Source organism: Lissotriton vulgaris, unplaced genomic scaffold, assembly GCF_964263255.1.
Source record: "Lissotriton vulgaris unplaced genomic scaffold, aLisVul1.2 SCAFFOLD_1931, whole genome shotgun sequence".
Lineage (NCBI taxonomy): Eukaryota > Metazoa > Chordata > Amphibia > Caudata > Salamandridae > Lissotriton > Lissotriton vulgaris.
The window spans coordinates 404,563-430,695 of NW_028248650.1; the positions used below are offsets into that span (position 1 = coordinate 404,563).

General features: G+C 47.7%; 1 protein-coding gene across 2 annotated transcripts in view; it reads right to left on the reverse strand.

Annotated features, from left to right (window-relative positions):
• LOC147663877 (uncharacterized) overlaps positions 1-26,133 on the reverse strand; it is a 67,942-nt gene that overhangs the window by 24,186 nt on the left and 17,623 nt on the right. For both annotated transcript variants that reach the window (XM_086950134.1, XM_086950133.1), the window contains exon 2: positions 22,974-23,038. The gene's annotated coding sequence lies outside the window, so the exon portion shown is untranslated. The remainder of the gene's footprint in view (positions 1-22,973; positions 23,039-26,133) is intronic.

The following is a 26,133-nucleotide window of genomic DNA, read 5'->3' on the forward strand; positions in this document are numbered from 1 at the left end:
AATAAAATAATTACCCTGACATAATTTCTATACATTAATAAGGATAACTCATATAATGAGAGGCAGAGTCAGTGGTGTCCGATTCAGAAGGGTTTTATTACATTCACTGCAGTAAACGGAGAATCGGTTTCCATCACCACTAAGGTTCAGGAAGGATCAACATCTAACGTTTATTCACAGAATACATTTATTTATAGTTCAAACATACGTTGGCTTGCATAGGAAAGGTGGAGCAAGTGGAAGAGAGAGATAAGAACACATAGGCGTGTAAAGAGGCGTACATGTGGGTGTTTCCTTGATGAGTCACAGGTGTGTCATAGGTGGGCGGATACATGGAGGGGAATCTATAGGGGTATCTGGAACCTTTACCCTACTTGTGTGCGTAACCTAATCATGACGTGTAATTGACGCGTAACTGGGGGAAACAGGAGGGGGTGACTTTCGTGCTAGTAGAGCGGTTTTCAGTGTCAGGACGACCTGTACATCTAGTAATATCTGATATCTTAGGTTCGGGGAAGTATTATCTGACTAAAAGGTCGCTCGGGCAGAGGCTGCTCATCACTAAATGCTAGTGTGTGCCTATATTTCTTCGAGCATAGCATGGGGGCTGTGGGCTTTCTATGGATGCGAGCTCTGTAAATCGCTTGAATGGAGACAGGAAGGCTAGGCCCTATCTTCTGCAGGCGGAATATGTTTATCCTTTTCATTAGGCAGGAATGTGTTTCTGTGGAGCGGAGCAGATAACTGTAGGCATAATACTGTCTTGGCAGGCCAGGCTGGGCACCTCTCGGCTGAGCAGGAAGTATGTGAGAGGTCAGGGATGCAGGCGGGGCTGCAGCTTTCAGAGTGTCAGAAGGCTTGGAGCCTGAATTCGAGTCCTGGCCCTACGGAGCCACAAAACGGGTGCATCCCGATATTTAAACGTGCACCATGTAAAGACGTTGGCAACATAGGCCTTAAAACAGAATAATCGTTTCTTTCATGGAGGGCCTGGTAACTGACATGTTAACGTTGGACGCAAATGTAAATGCGTCATAATTTTGGCCATAGAGGGACAATGCATGGATGTCATGCACATACATTGAACGTTGGGGTACACGATAGGGGACGATAGGGGACATACTTGGCCATATAAATTTTATTTTCCTCATTCCCTCCTTGTCCCCTACGTTCCCTTCAAGTCACATCTATTTGCATAAGACCTTGTATATGGTCATACTGCATCATTAACTCTTCTTTTCTCTTCTGAATACGAGAATGGGGTATACAGGCAGTGGCGCACAAGCCGCAAATCGCTGGACCACATTGTAAACAGAGACAACAACTGAACAGGGTAAACAGTATTATTCCTAGAAACGTTAATACAGTCCAGCCCCATCCTGATATCATACTCCAGAGCCAGCCGGACCAAGTCCAGGTGCCTGGGTTCTGATGTATCTCATGAGCTATCTTGTGGAGTCTTGTTATTGCTGCATACACGGATGGCGCGCTATTAGGAATAAACACGCAACAACTGGATCCGATCACTCTACAAGCTCCGCCCCTATCTGCCAGGATGACGTCAAGAACAAAGCGGTTCTGAAGAACAACAAGTCTCATAGCTGACTGCTCTTCCGTTAAGTTAGCCAGAGCAGATGTAGTCTCGTTTATTACTGCTTTAAGGGTTCTTGTTAACCTGCGTATTAATTTACTGTTTTGGATGGGACCTATGAAGAAAAAGAATCCTTTATTGAAATCTGTATATTGCTCTAAATCTGTCTCGGTTTGATCAATCACTGGGGAATCTGTCTCCCTCTTGTGTCTAACATGTACTAGTCGGGAATCTCGATGATAATGGGATGGGGCTAGAAAAACTGGTGGCAATAGGAAGGCAATATAACATGTCCCACCCCAGTCCAAAGGCAGACGTATATAGGCTGTCTGACCACAAATGAAATAGGAATGGCGTGAAGCTTTGAAAGTAGACTTTCCTTTATCATTGAACTCGACTACAGTATTACAATCACTGTGACCTAAATGTACTGATCCTTGCTTTCTGACGCATAATTCACCTTTTACTGGTAAGACTGTTATGAACGGATGACCAGTGCTTTTCTCGGACTGAACATTCAAAATCATAAAGTTAAGGGAAACATTTCCTTGTTCGTATACTTCGTTTTCTAGATCGGTTCCTTTTCTCTGGGGGAAACCATCTGTGTCTGGAAAGCATACCTTATGCATGACTTTATTCAAATCTCCCCAGACCCAATCGCTCTGGGAATCTGTGACCTTTTTGTCTTGTGATGACATTAAAGCAAACCATGCTCCGCACGAACCATTGTGCGAGAACGGGAAAGGAAAAAGAGGCAGAACTCCCTTTGTTTTCTGATAGGGTGGGAGTCGGCCACATACCCAGCAATTCGTTACATTGCTGGCCTGATGAGAATGGTGCAACATTCGAATAAAAGTGTTGTTGCGCAGTGCTAATCGGTATGACAATTCGTGGGGTGGCAGGTCGCTAAATGTGTGCTCTGCAGTGTCATTAAAAGAAGAATGCATATGCGAAGCAATAGGAGGAAAGAAAACATGTAGTGTCAAGCTGATACATATAATCGTTATACTTAGAAAGAACATAATAATCAGAGTTACTATACATCGACTGCGGAGGGTTTTGCAGTATGTCTCTCTCTTCCCTCTCTGTCTACTGCTATTCTGATCTACGGTCTCATACATGTCAGGAACCTGTCTAACCGATTCACCACAGGGTGGACTTAAACAATTAAACTGTCTGACTTACTGGACCGTAACTTAAGTTTATACTCCTGTTGCAGAGTTTTTTATGGCAAGGGTGGTTTCAAGTCACTGGTTTCAAGGCAGTCCTTATTTTCAATTACAGTCTCTGGTTTCCCATGGAGTTTCTTTATGTGCTGGGCGTGGAGCCAGCCTTTTCTTCCCTCGACCTTCACTGCGGTCCTCGTGGTAAGCAGTACCAGCTTGGGCGTCTTCCATCGGGGCTCGAGAGGGCTTGCACGATCAAAGTTGCGAATAAGTACAGTGTCACCAGGGACGACGGAGTGCTCTTTCACTTGGGTGTTGTCGGGGAAGGCGGCTGCAACCTGTGAACGACAAGAAAGTAGTGCAGACATCAAGGAAGCCAGGTAATCTGTCAGCATATTACTGTCAACATCGGTTATTCTTTTAGGCATCGGCGTACCCCACATATTTGGCGGTCTACCGAAAACCACCTCGTAAGGGGACAGGCCTGTTCTGGAATGAGATACCATACGCATGTAGAAGAGGGCAACCGGCAGGGCTACCATCCAATCCACGCCTTTTTCTGCACAGACTTTCGCTAGCTTTGTTTTGAGTGTCTGATTGTGTCTCTCGACGAGGCCAGCTGCCTCGGGATGTCGTACGCAATGGAACTTCCACTGGTACCCTAACAGAAGAGATACTTGTTTCATTAACTCGGAGAAGAATGGCTGACCGTTATCTGAGTACACGACACGGGGCAATCCGTATCAAGGAAAATACTCTCGAACCAACTGCCTAGCAGTTGTCACAGCAGTGTAATCTGGGACTGGATATGCTTCTGTCCATCTGGACAGTGCACATACAACTACTAGAACGTACTTGTATCCTCGACATCTGTCCATCTGTATATAATCCATCTGGAGGACTTCAAAAGGGTGGTCAGGGGGATGGAATCCACCTTGTTCCACCGGAATGCCTTTGCCTGGATTGAACTGACAACAGATCATACAGGTGCGTACTTTCTGTTTTGCTGCTGCACGCAGATGCTTGTTAAACCAAATATTCTGTAAACTGTCTAACATGGCCTTTTCTCCTAAATGTGCTGGACTATGTGCTGTGTTTATGATGACTTGAACCATAGAGTCTGGCAGGAACCATGTAGCTTTGCCTTTTGTCATCCAACCCTGGTCAGTCTGGACCCCTCCTTGTTCAGTCCATTTCTTTATCTCGTCTGGAGTGGCATGTGTCTGTATATTGAGTACATCTTGTGAGGGATCCCTGACTGTCATGCTATTCGTCAATGATGGTACTTCTGTCTTTGTCGTGTCCATTGGAGTCTGGGCTGTCAATTTAGCTGTTCGATCTGCCAGGTCGTTACCCTGGGAAATGGTGTCTGTAACTTTCGTATGTGCTTTGCATTTCATGATGGCTATGGCTGAAGGCAAGTGTATTGCTTCTAACAGAGCTTGAATGAGGGGACCATGCTGAATTTTGGTCCCGTGAGAGGTCAGGAAACCTCTCTCCTGCCACAACACGCCGAAGTCGTGTACGACTCTGAAAGCGTACTGTGAATCTGTATAAATGTTTACTTTCAAATTCTTGGCTCGTATACAGGCTTGTGTCAGAGCGATGAGCTCTGCTGCTTGGGCTGACAGTGTATCTATTCTTTGCGTTTCTATAACTTCAGTATCAGTGGTCACAGCATATGCGGCCACTAACTCTCCTGTGCTTGTTCTCATACATGAACCATCTACATAAAGCTTCAGGTCAGGGTTGGAAAATGCAATGTCAGTCAAGTCTTGTCTTGGTTTCGTCACTATATCAATTACTTCCACACAGTCATGTTGTGCAGGGTCTACTGTACTTGAGGGCAAGAGTGTAGCAGGGTTCAGTATGTTGCATCGTCTGATATCTATGTGTGGCTGGAATAATGTCAATTCATATCCTGTCAGTCTTGCTATAGTTAAGTGTTGTGTCTGTGTTCGGTTCAAGAGAACTTCAACTGCATGTGGGACCTGTACTGTCAGAGGATGGCCTAACACAATAGAGTCACTTTGTCTGATAGCTAGTACTGTTGCTGCAACTGATTTTAGGCACGCAGGCAGAGCCTGGGCCACTGGATCTAATGTACTAGAAAAATAAGCACAAGGCTTGTGTTTTCCTGCATGATCTTGTGTAAGGACAGATAATGCTGTTCCATCTCGTTCAGTGACAAAAAGCGTGAAAGGCTTGCTGTAACAAGGAGTCGCTAAAACTGGTGCTTGACATAAGGCTTTTTTCAGTTCTTCAAATGCAAGTGTATGTTCTTGTGTCCAAGGGAGGACAGTCGAAGATGCTGCCTCCTGTGTTGTCAACTGTATGAGTGGTTTGGCTAGATATGCATACTGAGGAATCCATTGTCTGCAGTAAGAAGTGAGGCCAATGAAGGCCCGTACCTCCTTCTGTGTCCTGGGCTGTGAAAGATTGGCAATTAACTGAATACGGTCTTGTGTCAGCTGCCTACCCCTCTTGGACAGCAAGTGTCCTAAGTAAACCACTTGCTGGGCACAGAATTGTAACTTTGAAGGGGACACTTTGTGTCCCTTGTCAGCCAAAAAATACAAGACTGTTAGTGATGCATGTTCGCAGTCTAGTTCTGTACGTGCTGTGATCAGGATATCGTCGACATATTGAAGCAGTGCGGTGTTGGCAGGCATGTGAATACTGTCTAGTTGTCTTTTCAATGCTTGACTGTAAATACTAGGACTTTCTGTGAAACCTTGAGGAGCTCTCGTAAATTTAAAGCTTCGTCCATTTAAACAGAAACCGAAAAGGTATTGGCTCTCTGGATGTATTGGAACACTGAAGAAAGCGTTCTTTAGATTAATTACAGTGAAGAACGTTGCTTCGGAATCAATAGCAGTCAGTAAGGAAGAAATGTCTGGGACCACTGGGTATTGCGGTACTATACACTTGTTTAGTTCTCGAAGATCAATCACTAGTCTGTAGACTGGTGATGCATTAGGGTCTGTTCGTTTGAGAATGGGGATGACAGGTGAATTACATACATTCGAGTCAGTTTCTACTACCACTCCTTGAGCAATGAGTTCGTCAACAATTTTCAATAATGCTACTACGGCATCATGTGGCAATTTGTATTGTCGGATTCGGGGTAGTACTATTCCTTGCTTGAGTGTGACACGATATGGTGTAATGTGCATGTAGCCTACATCAGTGGGACCTTTTGCTCATAAATGCTGTGGTAAATTCTGGAGTCTGTGATCAAAATCTCTCATAATATAATGTCCTTTAAAATCACGTAAAAACAATCTCACTCCTTCCGGAGAACAACAAATAACAGCTCCTAGTTCTTTCAATGTCTTTATACCAAGCAAATTTTCTGGACATGACTTAGTCAGTAACAAGTCCGTTGTACGGGACAATGGACCAACTCCTAGAGAAACTGGCTTTGACACTTCGTTAACAATAGGCTTTCCTGAAAAACCCAGGGAAACATTCTGTGAGCCTGAGAGGGGTGCCCCTGGAACCTCGTCATGACTGATGGTAGTCCTGCTTGCCCCTGTGTCAATCAGAAATTTTCTGTCTTTTCCCAATACACGACTATGTACATAAGGACCTTCTTGATCTACAGGAACCTCAATAAGAGGCAAGCCGACCTCCCTCTCTAGGCTGTTTCATGAGTACTGCTGAAATTCTGGATAGTCTGACTGTGCGTACTGGTACATTTGCTGCGTGACCTGTTGTGTTGCAGCGATTGGTTGTGGTAGGGCTACTGTCTGTTGCGTGTTCTGTGGGGTGCTATTCTGTCTAGGAGGATGCGGTCTTTCTTTTGTCTTGCCTGTAGCTATATTGTGTTTCAGGACTGCACATTCATTCACATAGTGACCTGGTTGCTTGCAATAATTACAGTTCCCTTTAACAGGTGGAGTGCCTTTTCTATTTCCATTAGCTGGTACCGTTTGTGCAACTAGCACTTTCATTTTCGTATCTTTCAGACGTTTCTTTTCATGTTCTTGTTCCTCTCTAATTCTGTTCTGATGGTAATGTAACATTTGTAACATTTGGGAAGGACTATTAGCTTGCCAAGTACTCTCAACCTTCAGTACTCTATTCTTGATCTGGGGTGAAGAATTCTCTACTAACTTGCTCACAAAAAGATGTGGATATGATTCACTACTTGGCTTAAGGCCACTATTAATAGAAAAACATTTCTCGAATCTGGAATAAAAATCACTAGTGTCTTCATCTTGTTTCTGTTTACAGGCTGAAATAGCATCCCAATCTTCCTTTTTAGTAGTCAATAATCTCGGCAGGACCTGTATCTAGAGTTCAGGTAATTCTTTAGCTTGATCCCCAAGACCAGTACCAGGGAGCCGTCCTTTATCCTCTGTTTCCAATTCTGCCCAATTTATCTTTTTCTCTCCTAATTCCCAATCCTTTTCCTTAAGTTTTTCATAAATGCCTGCTGGCAACAGTACTTTCAATAACTTAATAATATCAGAGTACGTGTAATCCCCTATTCTGAGAATGTCTTTTAATTCACGGTGGAACCCCCCTGGATCTTTATCATGACAGGGCAGTATTCTTTTCATTTCCAGTTTTTCCATTTTCGTCAAGGGTGTGTAAACATATACACGCTGGAGTGCACCGTCAGTGTCTTTTACGGGATGAACTTCTCGTAGGGGGTGCTGTCTGTCTACATGGAAACCCCTACTGTCGTGGTGTGGGGCAGGAATCATGCATGTGTTCAGAAAAGTCACGTACTTATATCGTTGGTCCAGAATGACATTAATTAGTTTGGTACCTAGACCTACCCATCTGTCTAAAAGTATATCGTCCAGTAACTTGTACAAGGGACCGGGATCAGAATATTGACTTTCGTACAACGTGATCAGATGTTGAACAATGTAAATACCAGCCAAACGCTGTTCGTTTGGAGAAAGACTCAAAAAGGTTTGAGCCACTATGTCACCATTATAGATATTGGAGTTAGACACCCATTGAACGGCTGACCGGGCTAATTCTTGTTCGTGTGTGGTGTGGTGTCTGTCGCACCCTACTCGTTTTTTCAGTGCGTTCTCAGTAGCTTGGAACAGATGTTCGAGGGAAAATCTTTCTTTTATAGGGGGTCCCTTTTTGCAGTGATCTAGGCATATGGGCCTGTCAAATGGTCGTGCTCTACCTACATAAGCTATTCTGTCAGCGTCCTCTGTGTCACCATCCTCCGAGGCTGAATCCTCTTTCTCTTCAGGCTCTGTCTTGTGTACCCTTAAAATCTCTTTTCGTATTTTCCTATACATGCAATCTGTCTTTCCCACTGTATCACGTTTACCGGCAGATATGTTGTCACTCCATTCTATCATACCTCTAGTTACTCCTTTACCGGGCTGGTCTTGTTCCCTGATCAGACAATTAATCAAGAAACGTAAAATCTTGTTTTTAACCTCAATTTTTCTTTGTTTCATGGCATTTTCTATACTCTCGGGTCCCTCCCCCGTTCGAATGAAATGATATATTCTGTCTAAGTGTTCCTTCATGTCTGGTAACGGAAACAGATATTCTACAGCTCGTCTTAGTCGTAGTGAGTACACGAGCATGGTACCCGCACCTGGTACTGGATCGTATATACATTGCGATATTGTTACAGTCCTAAAGGGTGATACTGGTGCCGGTGACGTTCGTTGCAGACCTAATTCTTGTAGTGATCCTGTCGGTGGCGGTGTTTGGGGTGCTGCTGACGACCCCCCTCCCACTGCCCCTTGTCCTGAGTCGTCCCTTACAGTCGGTGGGGGAAGCAATTGCGTAGGCTGAGTCTGTGTTGCGGGCGGAGGGAGAAAAGGATTGTTGACGGGCGGAACAGGAGGAGGAGGAAATACTGCGTTTACATAATCCGGAGCAGGCTCCGCTAGATAGGAAGAAATAAAAGCTTCAGCTTCTGTCTGTCTATGCCTACGTACTTTAGTCGGTATCAGTGGTGGCGGTAGATTACTAGGTACTTCCGCAAGGACGGGATACATGCCCGTGATGAGGGCATTTCTTTCTCGGTCTATTTGTTCTGTCTTGACCCGTTCCCCCTCTTCCTTTAGTTCTTTTTCTCTGGCTTTTTCCCCAGCTTGTCTGGCTCTATCTGCTTTATGCATTTCTTTCTCGGATCTCCTATGCGCTTCTTTGCGCCACAACTCAATAGCGTCTTTCTGGGACTGTCTTGATTTCTTTTTCCATAATGCTTCCTCTACTCTCATAATACATTCAGCATCCCATGTTCCTGAGACAGGCCATCTATACTTTTCTTCCAGATCCTTTGTGTAATCCACCCATAAGTCTAAAAACAGTATGGCATCTAGCCCGTGTTTCTGGTACATATAATGTCCAGGGGTATCTCGAGGCGGAACGGGAACTGATTACTCGAGTATCCCTTTCCTAGTCCCTATCTGACGTAATTTCGAAAACAATGGCATGTTGGAACTGACTCTAATGAAAACACAATATACACGAAAATAGACTGAAAACAACCATTCACACAACACTTAATACATTAAAAACAGATACATCTTAACTAGTACATGAACAGAACATGATCTTGAAAAACTGTTTACTTTATGCACTGCAAAACAGTACAACCATACCGGTCTCATAAAGAGACACGTCTTTACCGTATCCACACTAGAGGACACGTCTTTACCGTATCTGTGTACCCAGATACGTCTTTACCGGATTCAAACAAATGAACCCGTCTCTATGCGTTCCCAATAACGGTACTCACCGGGAAGCAGGACTTGAACTTGAAGGCCTCGGAAACTCGATACTGCTACGGTGGCTGCTACTACCACGCATGCGCCTTGGAACAGGTGGGCTTCGGGATACCTCAGACCTTGCTCTCTCGTCTTGGGCTCTGGTCGGGATGGTCCGCAATCCTCACCGCCTCGTGTGGATGCCTGGTCGCAGTCTCCGTCTCCTCCGTGGGCCTGAGGGAGTAGGCAGGAAGTCCCGCGGTCGTGTACACTTGAAGTCCGTCACGGCTGTAGAAGGGGTAGGGGGCTGGACCTACATCGCCGGCGAGTGGGGAAGGGGACTGGTCCCTGTTCAGGCGCCAGATTATGTGGTAAATAAAATAATTACCCTGACATAATTTCTATACATTAATAAGGATAACTCATATAATGAGAGGCAGAGTCCGTGGTGTCCGATTCAGAAGGGCTTTATTACATTCACTCCAGTAAACGGAGAATCGGGTTCCATCACCACTAAGGTTCAGGAAGGATCGTCATCTAACGTTTATTCACAGAATACATTTATTTATAGTTCAAACATACGTTGGCTTGCATAGGAAAGGTGGAGCAAGTGGAAGAGAGAGATAAGAACACATAGGCGTGTAAAGAGGCGTACATGTGGGTGTTTCCTTGATGAGTCACAGGTGTGTCATAGGTGGGCGAATACATGGAGGGGAATCTATAGGGGTATCTGGAACCTTTACCCTACTTGTGTGCGTAACCTAATCATGACGTGTAATTGACGCGTAACTGGGGGAAACAGGAGGGGGTGACTTTCGTGCTAGTAGAGAGGTTTTCAGTGTCAGGGCGACCTGTACATCTAGTAATATCTGATATCTTAGGTTCGGGGAAGTATTATCTGACTAAAAGGTCTGCTCATCACTAAATGCTAGTGTGTGCCTATATTTCTTCGAGCATAGCATGGGGGCTGTGGGCTTTCTATGGATGCGAGCTCTGTAAATCACTTGAATGGAGACAGGAAGGCTAGGCCCTATCTTCTGCAGGCGGAATATGTTTATCCTTTTCATTAGGCAGGAATGTGTTTCTGTGGAGCGGAGCAGATAACTGTAGGCATAATACTGTCTTGGCAGGCCAGGCTGGGCACCTCTCGGCTGAGCAGGAAGTATGTGAGAGGTCAGGGATGCAGGCGGGGCTACAGCTTTCAGAGTGTCAGAAGGCTTGGAGCCTGAATTCGAGTCCTGGCCCTACGGAGCCACAAAACGGGTGCATCTCGATATTTAAACGTGCACCATGTAAAGACGTTGGCAACATAGGCCTTAAAACAGAATAATCGTTTCTTTCATGGAGGGCCTGGTAACTGACATGTTAACGTTGGACGCAAATGTAAATGCGTCATCATTTTGGCCATAGAGGGACAATGCATGGATGTCATGCACATACATTGAACGTTGGGGTACACGATAGGGGACGATAGGGGACATACTTGGCCATATAAATTTTATTTTCCCCAAAATACATAGGAGAAACCAATTTATCACCCAAAGTAAGATGTACACCAGAGGGGGAACTATACAACATTGCATGTAGACGTTTTAATAAATCCAAACCCAACAAATTCTCACCACAACCAGTCGTTAAAATGAGCGGGCTTCCAGATCATAGGGACCAATGGAGATAGGCAAAGGACAAGAAACCGGGTTGCGAACTGGTGCGCCAGAGAATCCTACAGAAACATTCGTTAAGCCAGACAAAGGTGCCCCAGGGAGTTTGGAGTGAATAATAGAACTTCTCATTGCACCAGTATCCAAAAGACATGTTTCCGAAACACCCAAAGCAACAACGCCAACATAAGGCCCATTCTGATCTACTGGAACTGATACCACTCCCTTGCTTTGTCCATGGCTGTCCTAGCTAGTATGAAAATCAGAATTTTCGTTTTCAGTACAATAATCGTCATTGTAATATTGTGCGGACTGGGAATTCTGTTGATCAAAATAATTCATAGAATTCTGAGGGGAAAAGAACGTTGTCCCTGAGACAACGCACCTCGCCCTCTACCCCTAGGTGCTGACTGAAAACCACCACGGCCTCATGGTCCTGGCAATCCACCATTACGCTGCAATAAAACCGGACAATTACTCTTAAAATGGCCTTCTTCTTTACAATAGGCACATTGATTAGGACCCAACAAAGGTCGCGGGACAAAAGGTGTAGGTTTCTGTAACAATCTTTGGAACTGTGGAGGCTGTTGCAATTGACGCTGAGCAGAACGAGGGGGATAAGCTTGTTGCAAAAGAACCTTTGTTTTCAACTCTTTAGTCTTTTTCTCCACTCTATCCTTTTCTTCCTTATCCCTGTTCTCATAGTACTGAGCAGTGGCTAATATCTGGGCAGACGAAGAAACGGCCCACGCACTCTCAGAATCTTTCAATTTATGCAATAATTCTCGAAGTAAATTAAAGACAAATTTATCCGCAAATAATCGCTGTCCACCTTCAGTACTCACATCTTTACCACTATGGTCGATGAAGGTCTCCTCGAAACGGATAAAGAAATCGGAGACACTCTCGTCTTTCTTCTGTTTACACGCAGATAACTTATCCCAATTAACACGTAAGGCAGGCATCATCGTTTTCATTAAAGTGATGATCCTACCAGGCAATTCTGTAATCAAAGCATCAGGTTTAGTACCACCTACTTGTGCTGCATCTGCGGCAGTAATAGCAGCCCAATCACCACCTAAAGCTTGGTCGTGGTCTTCCCTACGAATCCGAGCCCACAAAGCTTGAGGGACTACATTTCCCATCAGCAAATCAATATCTGCTAAGTTCATAATGCACGCATCAACAGTCTGGGACAGCTCTTTATAATACCCAGCAGGATTCTTACGAGGGTCCGGTAAAGACTGTTTAAGCGCCAAAACTTCCGATCTTTTCCAAGGGACATGTACCCATATACGCTGGAAATGAGCTGGTACAGCCGGAACCGCGCCTGCCTGTGAAACCGCATCTCTCCATACTGGAGGAACTTCTCGCATAGGATAGTGTTTCATTTTACGCCGAACCGCAGGATCAGGTTCAAGAGGAGCTTGAGGGAAAAAGGAAGACCTATAATGGACAAGTGTCTGGACGGCATCCTTAACGTCGGGACCCACAGTAAGTCCTTTATCAAATTTACCCTGTATGTCAAACAAACCCTGAGAAGGTAGATCCAAATCCATATCACCCCATCCTTTAAGGAGCGTATTACACATAACATTAAAAACATATCTCTGCATGGGCGCATTCCACTGAAGAAAAGTATCCAAGATATCGCGCACACTATACTGTGGACCACTCATGACTCAATTGTGAGCAAGGGAGTCTAACCTAACTCGCTTGTCGGAATCTGGAATTTGACTACGGGATTGCCTTCGGGACAAAACAGGAGTCAAATTAAGAGACCCAAAGAAAGGTGACAAAAGACCAGAAACAGTATCGACTAATCGTTTACGAGCTGTAGGAGAATCTGACAATAAAACGGGAGACAATGTAGTAAGCACAGCAGGAGAAGGGCTAGTAGTTAAAAGAGAAACTGACGGTAAAGGAGACTGAGGTACAGAAGTCGGCGGCAAAGGAGGTGGAGGTGGAAATACTGGAAGAGGCAATTGTGGAAGATTCGGGACAACTGGTTGAGCAACTGGTAGCTGAACAACAGGTTGTAATGGGGGTGCATTAGCACCCAATACATAAGGCGGAGGAAATCTCAACAAATGAGACATTAAGGGATCTTAGTCAAGATCTTTAGTCTGTGGGGAAGTAGGCAACACAGGATAACATCTATCTATTGCCATACGATGCTGTCTTTCTGAGACTTCAATCATCTGATCAGTCTCATTATTCTTAAACTGTTGAGCAGCCTGTAAAATCGTCATATCTTGTGTTTTCTTATCTCTTTTTGCCTGTTTGATTTCTTTCTGTTTGGCTTCCTTACGCCATAGGTGGAAAGAGTCAAACATTGCCGGCCGGGCTTTTCTCTTAAACAAAATTGTTTCTAAATTATCTAATATATCAGGCTCAAAGCTACCATTTTGTCGCCACTGCAGGACACCATCCTTCTTCGCGTATCGGATCCATGTTTCAATAAAAATATTGGGGTCAAGACCATGTTTCGAATAGAGCTCATAAGTGGGAGTTCCAACCGGAGGAATCGGACAAGAATCCTCTAGCCGGGAATCCCTATAACAGTCAAAACAGCAGAACTTCCGGCATTTCGTAACGAACTGGACTATTCACAAGCTTCAAGGGGGTTAAAAACAATGATCACAGTACAAACGTACTTAGCCCTTGGCTTCGACTAATGCATTTGTCGAATAACAAAAACAAGACAAAAGAGTGGGCGCTACCCACGAATACTTAACTAAATGTTTTCGTACGCCAACAGGTCTTCGTCTAACGTCTCGCGATACCAATCATCACCGGAGGGCCAAGGCAGGGCGGCAGTGAGGGCAGCAGTCGTCAGCAGCCGTCGGAAAGGAGTAGCAGCGCTGCAAAAGACCTTCGGTCCACTTCGACATACAGGGGTCGCTTGACGTGGTTTGCGATATCTCCAGAATTTTCTTGCGAAGCTCCTCACGATCCTCGGCTGAACCGCTACCACTGAAGCCGCCCACACATTGGGAAGCCAATTGGAGAACCGGGCCTTATGGGCCGGGCGGCGCAGGGCACGCCTAAAATCTCCGGGTTCACCTGCCTTGTCAAACAGAGACACAAGACACTCTGTTGGGCGTAGAAAATCAGGTTTATTAGCTGCAGCTAAGCACAGTTATCCAAGAAGAACACCAGTGGTAGGTTCTCAGGAGACTGCCACTTAACTCCGTTGCGTACATTCATATATAGTACACATATTTACAATGCCTACTCCCAAAACATACAAAACTGACAAATAGGAAAAGTTTGAAAACAGGCTATCGAGTATCTCAAATACGCCCTTCTTTCAGACCCCGTGTTCTCTCCTCCCCTCAAGTTAATTAATGCTAGTACATGTAATCCAATTTGCAAGTGGCAGGACGTATTTGCGTGCCTCAAAGGATAGTTTGTGTAATAGGAGAATACAAGGAGAGAATAGCGAAGGCCAGTCAAATAAGATAAAGTAAGGGAAGAATGGTGGGACCCAAACAGTCAACTAAGACAAGGATCAATCAGTCTAGACATGGATTAGCAAACTCGGCCAGACCCTGACATCGGTTTCGTAAGCAAGGACAAAGGGTTACTTTTTAACAGAAGAGACACATAGCAGCTGGAAAGGCAAAATCACTCCGTTCGCCGTGCAGCCTGAGTAAAAGGCAACACAAAATGGCACCGGACACAAAATGGCGGCTGGATACGAAGCGAAGTCGAAAACCACAGAACCTCACAGGCACAAGGAAAATCTGATGTGAACAATGCAATACAAGGCCAGGTGTTGGGGAAATCTGATGTAAACAATGCAAGAACACAGGCCAGGCTCCAGCACGGTCGCTCCCTCCACGCTCCCTGACCCCAGCTCCTGCTCACGCTCTGGCTTGCTGGTGAGACCGAGACTGCAGACTATTTAAATAACCTTGCGCTGCTGTATATTTATTTAGCTTGACTAGCGCTGTGCATTAATTATCTATTTCGACTCGCGCTAGAATTAATTAATTATTTCATGTCGCGCTAGGATTTAATTATTTATTTAGACTTGCGCTGGGATTTATTTAATTATTTTTACCGAACGCTGGAAACTGATCTGTGCCGTGGTGCTTCTGCTGCCCCTGCCTTAGTCCCCCTTTGACCCTCCATCTTGTTTACTCGCTCCCTAGCCCGCCCCTCCTCCCTGCTACCGCCTCCCAGCTGCTGCCCCTCCCACGCTCCGCCCCCCTCACCATCCATTTATGGCCAAATGCCCCCACGCGCAGCGTCCACGCGCTACGTACACGCCGAAGGTGCGCCAAAGGTAAGCCCGTCTACGCCCGTCCGCGCCTGGACCGCGCCCAGCGCCAGACCCCCTGCCCCCCGTGCTGCCCAGCCCTCCCGCTTTACCTACGATGCCGCCTCCCTCCTAGCCCTTAACCCCGGCCGCTCCCCCACCTGCGTCCAAGCCGCTCCTGGACACACCCATGGACCTTTCTCCTGCTACTCCTGCAAATTCAGCGGCACCAACAACATCTCCGCTACGACCACACCACTGACTCCCGACCCCAACCACCTACAATGCATCCTTCTCAACACCCGTCGGTCCACAGACACGCCATCGACCTATGGAATCTACTAGACACCATTTCTCCAGACATCGCCTTCCTAACGGAAACATGGATGAACGCTTCCTCCGCACCAGACATCACCATTGCCATCCCTGAAAACTATAAGATCACTCGCAAAGACCGTACCAGCCACACAGGAGGAGGAATCGCTATCGTCCATAAGAAATCAATCCGCATCTCAACCAGCTCTGACGCCAACCTCGCCAACTCCGAACACCTTCACTTCCAGATCCACATCGACCCCAAGACCACACTCAGAGGCACCCTCCTCTACAGACCACCAGGACCCCGCGCAAAATTCAGTGAAGACATCACGGACTTCATCACTCCACACGCGCTCCCCTCCAAAGACTACATCCTTCTGGGAGACCTCAACTTTCACCTTGAAAAGATCAACGACCGCAACACCACCACCCTCTTGGACAACCTCGCCAACCTCGGACTTAAACAACTAGTCACTTCCCCCACCCACATCGCAGGTCACACACTCGACCCCATCTTCACCTCCAGCAATCATGTCTCCTTCAGCCACACTACGGAGCTCCTCTGGACTGACCACAGCTGCGTTCACTTCACCTACAACAAGCCAAAACCCACCAACCACCTCCAACCAACTCTGCAAAGAAACTGGAACAAAATCACCACCGACCAGATCTCCGCATCGCTCCTTCTAAACACCCCAGCCCACTCTTCTAACCCAAACCAAGCCGCCGCCAACCTCACCCTATGGTTATCCAACACTGCCGACTCCTTAGCACCACTGAAAAAACGTCAAAGCAAACCTGGCAGCAAGAAGGCCTCATGGTTCAACGATGATCTTAAGAAGTCCAAGAAACTCTGCCGCTCCCTTGAAAAGGCCTGGAAAAAAGACCCAACCACTAGCACCAAGGACGCCTTCAAAAACGCCACCCGCACTCACCACCAACTAATCCGAAAGGCCAAGAAAACAGCATTCAAGGATCGACTTGACAACAACGCCCACAACAGCAAGGAACTTTTCAACATCGTCAAGGAGTTTTCCAACCCCTCGGCCAACTCCAACGACATCACCCCCACTCAAGCCCTCTGCGACTCCCTAGCCTCATTCTTCCACAACAAGATTGCAGACATCCACAACAGCTTCGACAACCAACCCGGAGACCAACCCACCCAACCATTTGCTGAACATTCTCCCCCCGTGAACACCCTTAACGACTGGAACCCAATCTCCACTGAGAACACCATCCGCCTGATGAACTCCATCCACTCAGGATCCCCCACAGACCCTTGTCCTCATCACATCTTCAACAAAGCAGACTCCGTCATAGCACCTCACCTCCGAGACGTCATCAACTGCTCCTTCAACTCCGCCACCTTCCCGGAAGACTGGAAACACGCTGAACTCACCGCCCTTCTGAAAAAACCCACAGCGGACCCCACCGAACTCAAAAATTACCGCCCCATTTCGCTCCTTCCATTCCCGGCCAAAGTCATCGAGAAAGCTGTCAACAACCAGCTCGCCGCATTCCTCGAAGCCAACAAATCCCTCGACTCCTCACAGTCCGGCTTCCGAGCAAAACACAGCACTGAGACCGCCCTCATCGCAGCAACAGACGACATTCGAACTCTACTGGACAATGGAGACACAGTCGCCCTCATCCTCCTCGACCTTTCTGCAGCATTCGACACAGTCTGCCACAGCACCCTTTTACAACGCCTCAATAACATCGGAATACAAGGAAAAGCACTTGAATGGATCACCTCGTTCCTAACCGGAAGAACCCAGAGAGTCCGCCTCCCACCATTCAAGTCCGAGGCCACTGAAGTCATCTGTGGCGTACCACAAGGATCCTCACTCAGCCCCACCCTCTTCAACGTATACATGAGCCCCCTCGCGGCCATCGCCCACCAACACAACCTCAACATCATCTCTTACGCGGATGACACTCAACTTATCCTTTCTCTCACCAATGACCCCAGCACCGCCAAAACCAACCTACACGAAGGAATGAAAGAAGTTGCCGAATGGATGAAACAAAGCCGTCTGAAACTGAACTCAGACAAAACAGAAGTCCTCATCTTAGGTACATCCCCCTCTGCATGGGACGACTCTTGGATGCCGGAAGCCCTTGGAAAAGCACCCATCCCGACAGACCACGCACGGAACCTAGGCGTCATCCTGGACTCTTCACTCTCTATGAACAGACAAGTCAGCGCCGTATCCTCATCCTGCTTCAACATTCTTCGCATGCTCAAAAAAACATTCCGCTGGATCCCCACCGAAACAAGGAAAACAGTCACCCATGCTCTGGTCACGAGCCGACTGGACTACGGAAACACCCTCTACGCAGGTACTACCGCTAAACTCCAGAAGAAACTCCAACGAATCCAAAACGCCTCAGCCAGGATCATATTAGACATCCCGCGCAACGAACACATCTCTGGTCACCTGAAAGACCTCCACTGGCTACCGGTCAATAAGAGAATCACTTTCAGACTGCTAACCCACGCACACAAATCACTCTACGACATCGGACCCGAATGCCTCAACTCACGACTGTCCTTCTACACCCCCTCCCGCCAACTACGTTCCTCCAGCCATGCCCTCGCCACTGTACCTCGCATCAATAAGACCACCATGGGAGGCAGATCCTTCTCATACCTGGCTGCTAAAACATGGAACTCACTCCCCGCTTACCTTCGCCTTACCCAGAACCATCTAGCATTCAGAAAGCAACTTAAAACGTGGATATTTGACAAGTAATCCTCCTCCCCTTTCTAAGCGCCTTGAGACCCTCCGGGTATGTAGTGCGCTATATAAATTCTCTGACTTGACTTGACTTGACTTGATGCAAACACTGCAATAACACTGGACAGGCACTAGGTGAATCTGATGCAAACAATGCAATAACACAGTCGATGGCACATGGAGAATCTGATGTAAACAATACAATAACACAGGCCAGGCGTTGGGAGAATCTGACGCAAACAATGCAATAACACAGGCCAGACACGAGGAGAATCTGATGTAAACAATGCCTTAACACAAACCAGGCACGAGGAGAATCTGATTTAAACAATGCAATAACACAGGCCAGGCGTTGGGAGAATCTGACACAAACAATGCTAATAACACAGTCCAGGCACGAGGAGCATATAACGCAAACAATGCAATAACACAGGCCAGGCACTAGGAGAATCTCACACACAAACAATGCAATAACACAGGTCAGGCACTAGGTGAATCTGATGCAAACAATCCAATAACACTGGCCAGGCACTAGGTGAATCTGACGCAAATACTGCAATAACACAGGAAATGCACAAGTAAAATCTGATGTAAACAATGCAATAGCACAGGCCAGGCACAAGGAAAATCTGATGTAAACAATGCAATAACACAGGCCAGGCTCGAGGAGAATCTGATGCAAACAATGCAATAACACAGGTCAAGCACTATGTGAATCTGATGCAAACAATGCAATAACACTGGTCAGGCACTAGGTGAATCTGACACAAACACTGCAATAACACAGTCCAGGCACAAGGAAAATCTGATGTAAACAATGCAATAACAGGCCAGGTGTAGGGAAACTCTGATGTAAACAATGCAATAACACAGGCCATGCACAAGGAAAATCTGATGCAAACAATGGAATAACACACGCCATGCACTAGAGGAATCTGATGGAAACAATGCAATAACACTGGCCAGGCACTAGGTGAACCTGACACAAACACTGCAATAACATAGTCCAGGCACAAGGAAAATCTGATGTAAACAATGCAATAACACAGGCCAGGCACAAGGAAAATCTGATGTAAACAGTGCAATAACACAGGCCAGGCATTGGGAGAATCTGATGCAAACAATGCAATAACACGGGCCAGACACAAGGAGAATCTGATGTAAACAATGCAATAACACTGGCCAGGCACAAGGAAAATCTGATGTAAACAATGCAATAACACATGCCAGGCACAAGGAAAATCTGATGTAAACAATTCAATAACACTGGCCAGGCGTTGGGAGAATCTAACGCAAACAATGCAATAACACGGACCAGACACTAGGAGAATCTGATGTAAACAATGCAATAACACAGGCCAGGCACTAGGAAAATCTGATGTAAACAAATCAAAAACACAGGCCAGGCACAAGGAAAATCTGATGTAAACAATGCAATAACACAGGCCAGGCGTTGGGAGAATCTGATGCAAACAATGCAATAACACGGGCCAGACACTAAGAGAATCTGATGTAAACAATGCAATAACACAGGCCAGGAACAAGGAAAATCTGATGTAAACAATGTAATAACACAGGCCAGGCACTATGAGAATCTGAGGCAAACAATGCAAAAACACAGGCTAGGCACAAGGAGAATCTGACGCAAACAATGCAATAACACAGGCCAGGCACTAGAAGAATCTCAAACAAACAATGCAATAACACAGGCCAGGCACAAGGAGAATCTGATCCAAACAATGCAATAACACAGGCCAGGCACTAGGAGAATCTGATGCAAACAATGCAATAACACAGGCCAGGCACTAGGAGAATCTGGCACAAACAATACAATAACACAGGCCAGGCACTAGGATTGATACAAACAATGCAATAACACAGGCCAGGCACTAGTAGAATCTGATGCAAACAATGCAATAACACGGGCCAACCACTATGAGAATCTGAGGCAAACAATACAATAACACGGGCCAGGGATGAGGAAGATCTGAGGCAGGTGAGCATGTAATACCTGGCGGGATCTTGTGTACTGTGTGGACAAGAGGGTGGGAAGGCAAAGACTAGCTTCATATGGACTGAAGCATGGGCAAAATTAGCAATATTTTAAGGAAGTATTACCATATAGTAAATCATGCAGAGTAAGTTTTTTTTTTTTGGGCCAGGTCCGGGATATTACGTACCAAGGGATGACAGAGATATTATGATTTTTCCTACAAGGCTCATCTGCTTTACAAAGAATTTCAATACGAGGAGTAACTCTAAAAAGCAGCAACAGGGCATGCAGTGAGAGGAGAGAATGCAGAGTATCACTAACGTTATGGAACAGCACACAACTTTAGAGGCTACTTAGATACAAGGGAGACACCTGAAATGGGCTCTGCACCTCACACGTACGCATTACACGAAAGCGCCTTTACACACAGAGCAATCATCCTAGGAGGGGCCGAGGGGAGACTTAACATCTAATCCTGGCTATATCACTTTACCTAAAGATGCTGGAAATAAACACCAAATGTTACTTCTCGACCGGGCCACTATACAGGTCCTTAGCCTGGGATTGTAGTCCCACTGCCTCTCCCTCACGATCTCCACCACCCCACGTGTAGTTTACTGCACTAGGAAACCAGGAGACTCTGTGTTTAATCCTGAGCTACCAATTTGTAAAATAGTGAGCTTCAGGAATCACTAAGTAAATTTATGCCTCTCCCCCCATTTATGTCCAAGATCGGGGGTATTTACTACCATCCTAAAGTTGTAAGTAAAACTGTGCTTTGAAAAAATGGGCCCAGACTGTGGTGATGCGTCTTTAACTAAAGATTCCTTCCAGCAGCTCCTGGAATGTTGTTGTTGATACGTTGCCAGGAGTGTTCCCAGCAGTTATGTTCCTGGTGCAGTTGGGTGAGTGGTGAATAAATCTTACCCTTAGCCTACCGATGACACGAGAGTTTGATTACCACATAGACATTGCCTCTGGTGGGGGGGGAGGGGGTCCTACTCTTTCTGTGCCTCTGTCCCCTTATCTGACAATGTATGCACCTCGAAGGAGGCTGAATGGAAGCAATAAACATGAAAGGCACGTTCCCAACTCAAACCACCAGCATGGATTTCATTCACTCGTTCAGAGCCGCTTAACTGCAGGTCTCCGCACTGCATATCAGCATCTCTAAAGACAAACACTGTCGAAGCAAAAGGAGGGGCATTTTCTCTTTTTGCAAATTATGCTCGACTGATCTTATACTCTGCACAGCCCATCCTATAATTTGTGTAGCCTATTTTATATTTTGTTTAATTCTTTCTTTAAACTATTGGCTTTACTATTCAAAGTGCTGTCTCTCACGGGCAGATGTCACAGCACTGTAAAAATATACAAGTCACTATTCCCTAGTGCACCAACCAGTATTCAAATTAGAGACTCTCCAGTTTGAGACGCAGATATCAGAAATTATAACACTAAGCCCAGTGCCCCAGGCGATCTGAATGGCGTCTGAGTTGAGCCCATTTATGTAAACACAGGACATAGGCTGTGTGTCCAGCAGCTTCATACATGATCTCAAACTCCCTGACATACCAAGCCGCCTACACATCTCGATCATAAAAGGCTACTCCAGGGAGTCAAACCCCTTATCGGCATCAGCTGACTTCATGTTTGGGTTTACCTGATGCAGTACTGCGAATACTGCGAATACTGTCCGGAGATGAACCGCTGTGGATTTATGTGGGACAAATCCCAACTGTACAGGGGAGACTATTTTCTCTAGTAGGAGGGATAGCCGACTCGCATCACATCAGGCAGGAATTTATAATCACTGTTACGCAGTGGCAGAGGGCAATAAGATGTACACTTACAGGGTTTTTTCCAGGCTTACGGGGCACTGATATGACAGCATTACTTATAGATGCCAGCGACACACTGCCCTTCAATCCCTCGGCATAGACCTCCTGGATAGGCTGCATCTCCACTGCACCCCTGGCCCAGGACAGGCCTCAACTCCTCTGCACCCCCTGAACAGGTCTCACCTCCTCAGCACAGTACAGGCCTCACCTCTTCTGCACCCCCTGGACAGGTGTCAGGGTGCAGGAAAAAGGAACCAAAGCTCTTCTTTGTCTCGCAGTATCTGCCAATGAACCGGCATTGCAAAGATCACCAGCTCGCAAAAGGTTGCGGGTCATTATAGCAGGGAACCGGGCATTCTCCCCTGTACTACCAACAGGGAGGACCATGGTGGAAGTTGCCGGTCTAGTCCTGAGTTCCTGGACACGGGCGCGAGGTCTAGACCAGGTGTCAAGTGTGCCGGTTGATTTTAGAACCAAGGCACTTTACCAACGGATTTTCAGAGATTAGTCATGTTCTTTCTGTAGTCTAGTTAGATAGAAATAGTGCAATTTTGTGCCAGGCTTAGGCGCAGGTTAGAGCTCTTAGGTGCGGCGGTTAGTTAGTACGGTAATTCAGAACTAGAGAGAAATACCAATTTAATGTAAATAGGAAAAAAGAAATATAAAGAGAAGAATTAATACTTACCCATTGAATACTTCAGTTCCTGATTTCTTTGTTGCTTGGTTGACGCCGGAGGCTCCAGAAGGTTTCTAAGGGAGAAGTAAGAAGAATTCAGAAGATAAGAAAGTAAGGCAGAGATTGAATGAACGAATTAGTGAAAAAGTATAAATGAACTCACAGAGTTAAAGGGTGCTAAAATGTTGTTTATAATGCAGGTTACCAAAGAATAAAATACTTATATTGAAGAATAGATGAGGAGCAAAAGCCATAGGCGCTCTAGGTAAGGAAATAAAGAAAAAGAGAGTAAGAAAGTGGAGAAGGAATTGAAGGAAATTAGTAATGGTGTGCTTTTCTTTTACAGCGATTTCCACTCATACTTGAAGATAGGGAGGGAGTAAGAAAGGAATAAAACGGAGTACGGCAGAAAGGAAGAGTAGAGTGGAAGAGCCAGAAGGTCAGGCAGTCTCTTCTCTGTCCCATTCCCCTTTCCCCCGGCTAGGTACGTACGGACACTAGTTAACTCTTCAGTTGGTGGCTGTGGGAAAACCAGTGGTGGAATTTGATAAATCTCATCATTCTGCTCCTGGGAGTGTCGGCACTGTCAGTAAAACCCAACCCTTGACAACAGGGACTGCACTTCTTTGGACAAGACTCATCTCCTCTGCACCCCATTGGACAGGACTCACCTCCTCTGCACCCCTAGACAGGCCTCACCTGCTCTGCACTTCTGGACAGGCCTTGCTTCTGCTGCACCCCTGGACAGGCCTCTCCTCCTCTGCACCCCTAGACAGGCCTTACCTCCTCTGCCCCTCCTCTTGACAGGACTCTCGGTGAAGGATTCTCTTTAAGGACAGAGGAGCCCAGAGTTCATTCCACCCCATACAGCGCCTCTGACTCTGCCCCGAGCCTTGTGGTGCTATGCACAGGCTCCGAAGAGAGACACTGCTCCTCTGGACAGGCCTCACCTCCTCTGCACCCCTGGACAGGTCTCACCTCCTCTGCACCCCTGGACAGGCCTCACCTCCTCTGACCCCTGTACAGGCCTCACCTCCTCTGACCCCTGGAAAGGCCTCTCTTCCTCTGCACCCCTGGACAGGCCTTTCCTCCTCTGCCCCCATGAACAGGCCTCTCCTCCTCTGCCCCCTGGACAGGCCTCTTCCCCTCTCCTCCTCTGGACAAGCCTCTTCTCCTCTGCACCCCTGGAAAGGCATCACCTTCTCTGCCCCGTGGACAGGCCTCACCTCCTCTGCACCCCTGGACAGGCCTTGCCTCCTCTGCACCCCTGGACAGGCCTCGCCTCCTCTGCACCCCTGGACAGGCCTCACCTCCTCTCCTCCTCTGACCCTTGGACAGGCCTTTCCTCCTCTGACCCCTGGACAGGCCTCACCTCCTCTGCACCCCTGGACAGGCTTAACCTCCTCTGCACCCCTGGACAAGCCTCGAACCTCTGCACCCCTGGACAGGCCTCACCTCCTCTGCACCCCTGGACAGGCCTCACTTCCTCTGCACCCCTGGATAAACCTCACCTCCTCTGCACCCCTGGACAGGCCTCAACTCCGCTGCACCCCTGGACAGGCCTCTCCTCCTCTCTTCCTCTGGACAGGCCTTTCCTCTTCTGCACCCATGGAGAGGCCTCTCCTCCTCTCCTCCTCTGGACATGCCTCACCTCCTCTGCGCCCCTGGACAGGCCTCACCTCCTCTGCCCGCCTGGACAGGCCTCTCCTCCTCTGCAACCCTGGACAGGCCTCACCTCCTCAGCACCTCCTCTGCACCTCCTCTGGGGAGGCCTCACCTCCTCTGCACCCCTGGACGTGCCTTTCCTCCTCTGGACAGGCCTCTCCTCCTCTGCCCCTCCTCGGGCAGGCCTCACCTCCTCTGCACCCCTGGACAGGCCTCTCCTCCTCTCCTCCTCTGGACAGGCCTCACCTCCTCTGCACCCCTGGACAGGCCTCTCCTCCTCTGCTCCTCTGCACCCCTGGACAGGCCTCTCCTCCTCTCCTCCTCTGGACAGGCCTCACCTCCTCTGCACCCCTGGACGGCCTCTACTCCTCTGCACACCTGGACAGGCCTCTCCTCCTCTGCACCCATGGACAGGACTCACCTCCTTTGCACCTCCTCTGGGCAGGCCTCACCTCCTCTGCACCCCTGGACAGGCCTTTCCTCCTCTCCTGCTCTGGACAGGCCTCTCCTCCTCTCCCCCTCCTCTGGACAGGCCTCTCGGTGAAGGATTCTCATTTAGGACAGAGGAGCCCAGAGTTCTTTCCACACCATACAGCGCCTCTGACTCTGCCCTGGGCCTTGGGCGCTATGCACAGGCCCGAAGAGAGACACTGCTCCACTGGACAGGCCTCGCCTACTCTGACCCCCTGGACAGGCCTCTCCTCCTCTGCACCTCTGGACAGGCCTTTCCCCTTTGGTACCCCTGGACAGGCCTCTCCTCCTTTAGCCCTCCTCTGGACAGGCCTCACCTCCTCTGCACCCCTGGACAGGCCTCTCCTCCTCTGCCCCTCCTCTGGACAGGCCTCTCAGTAAAGGATTCTCATTAAGGACAGAGGAGCTCAGAGTTCATTCCACCCCATCCAGCGCCTCTGACTCCGCCCTGGGCCTCGGGGCGCTATGCACAGGCCCGAAGAGAGACACTGCTCCCCTGGACAGGCCTCACCTCCTCTGCACCACTGGACAGACCTCACCTCCTCTGCACCCCTGGACAGACCTCACCTCCTCTGCACCACTGGACAGGCCTCACCTCCTCTGCACCACTGGACAGGCCTCACCTCCTATGCACCCCTGGACGGCCTCTACTCCTCTGCACACCTGGACAGGCCTCTCCTCCTCTGCACCCATGGACAGGACTCACCTCCTTTGCACCTCCTCTGGGCAGGCCTCACCTCCTCTGCACCCCTGGACAGGCCTTTCCTCCTCTCCTGCTCTGGACAGGCCTCTCCTCCTCTCCCCCTCCTCTGGACAGGCCTCTCGGTGAAGGATTCTCATTTAGGACAGAGGAGCCCAGAGTTCTTTCCACCCCATACAGCGCCTCTGACTCTGCCCTGGGCCTTGGGCGCTATGCACAGGCCCCGAAGAGAGACACTGCTCCACTGGACAGGCCTCGCCTACTCTGACCCCCTGGACAGGCCTCTCCCCCTCTACACCTCTGGACAGGCTTTTCCCCTTTGGTACGCCTGGA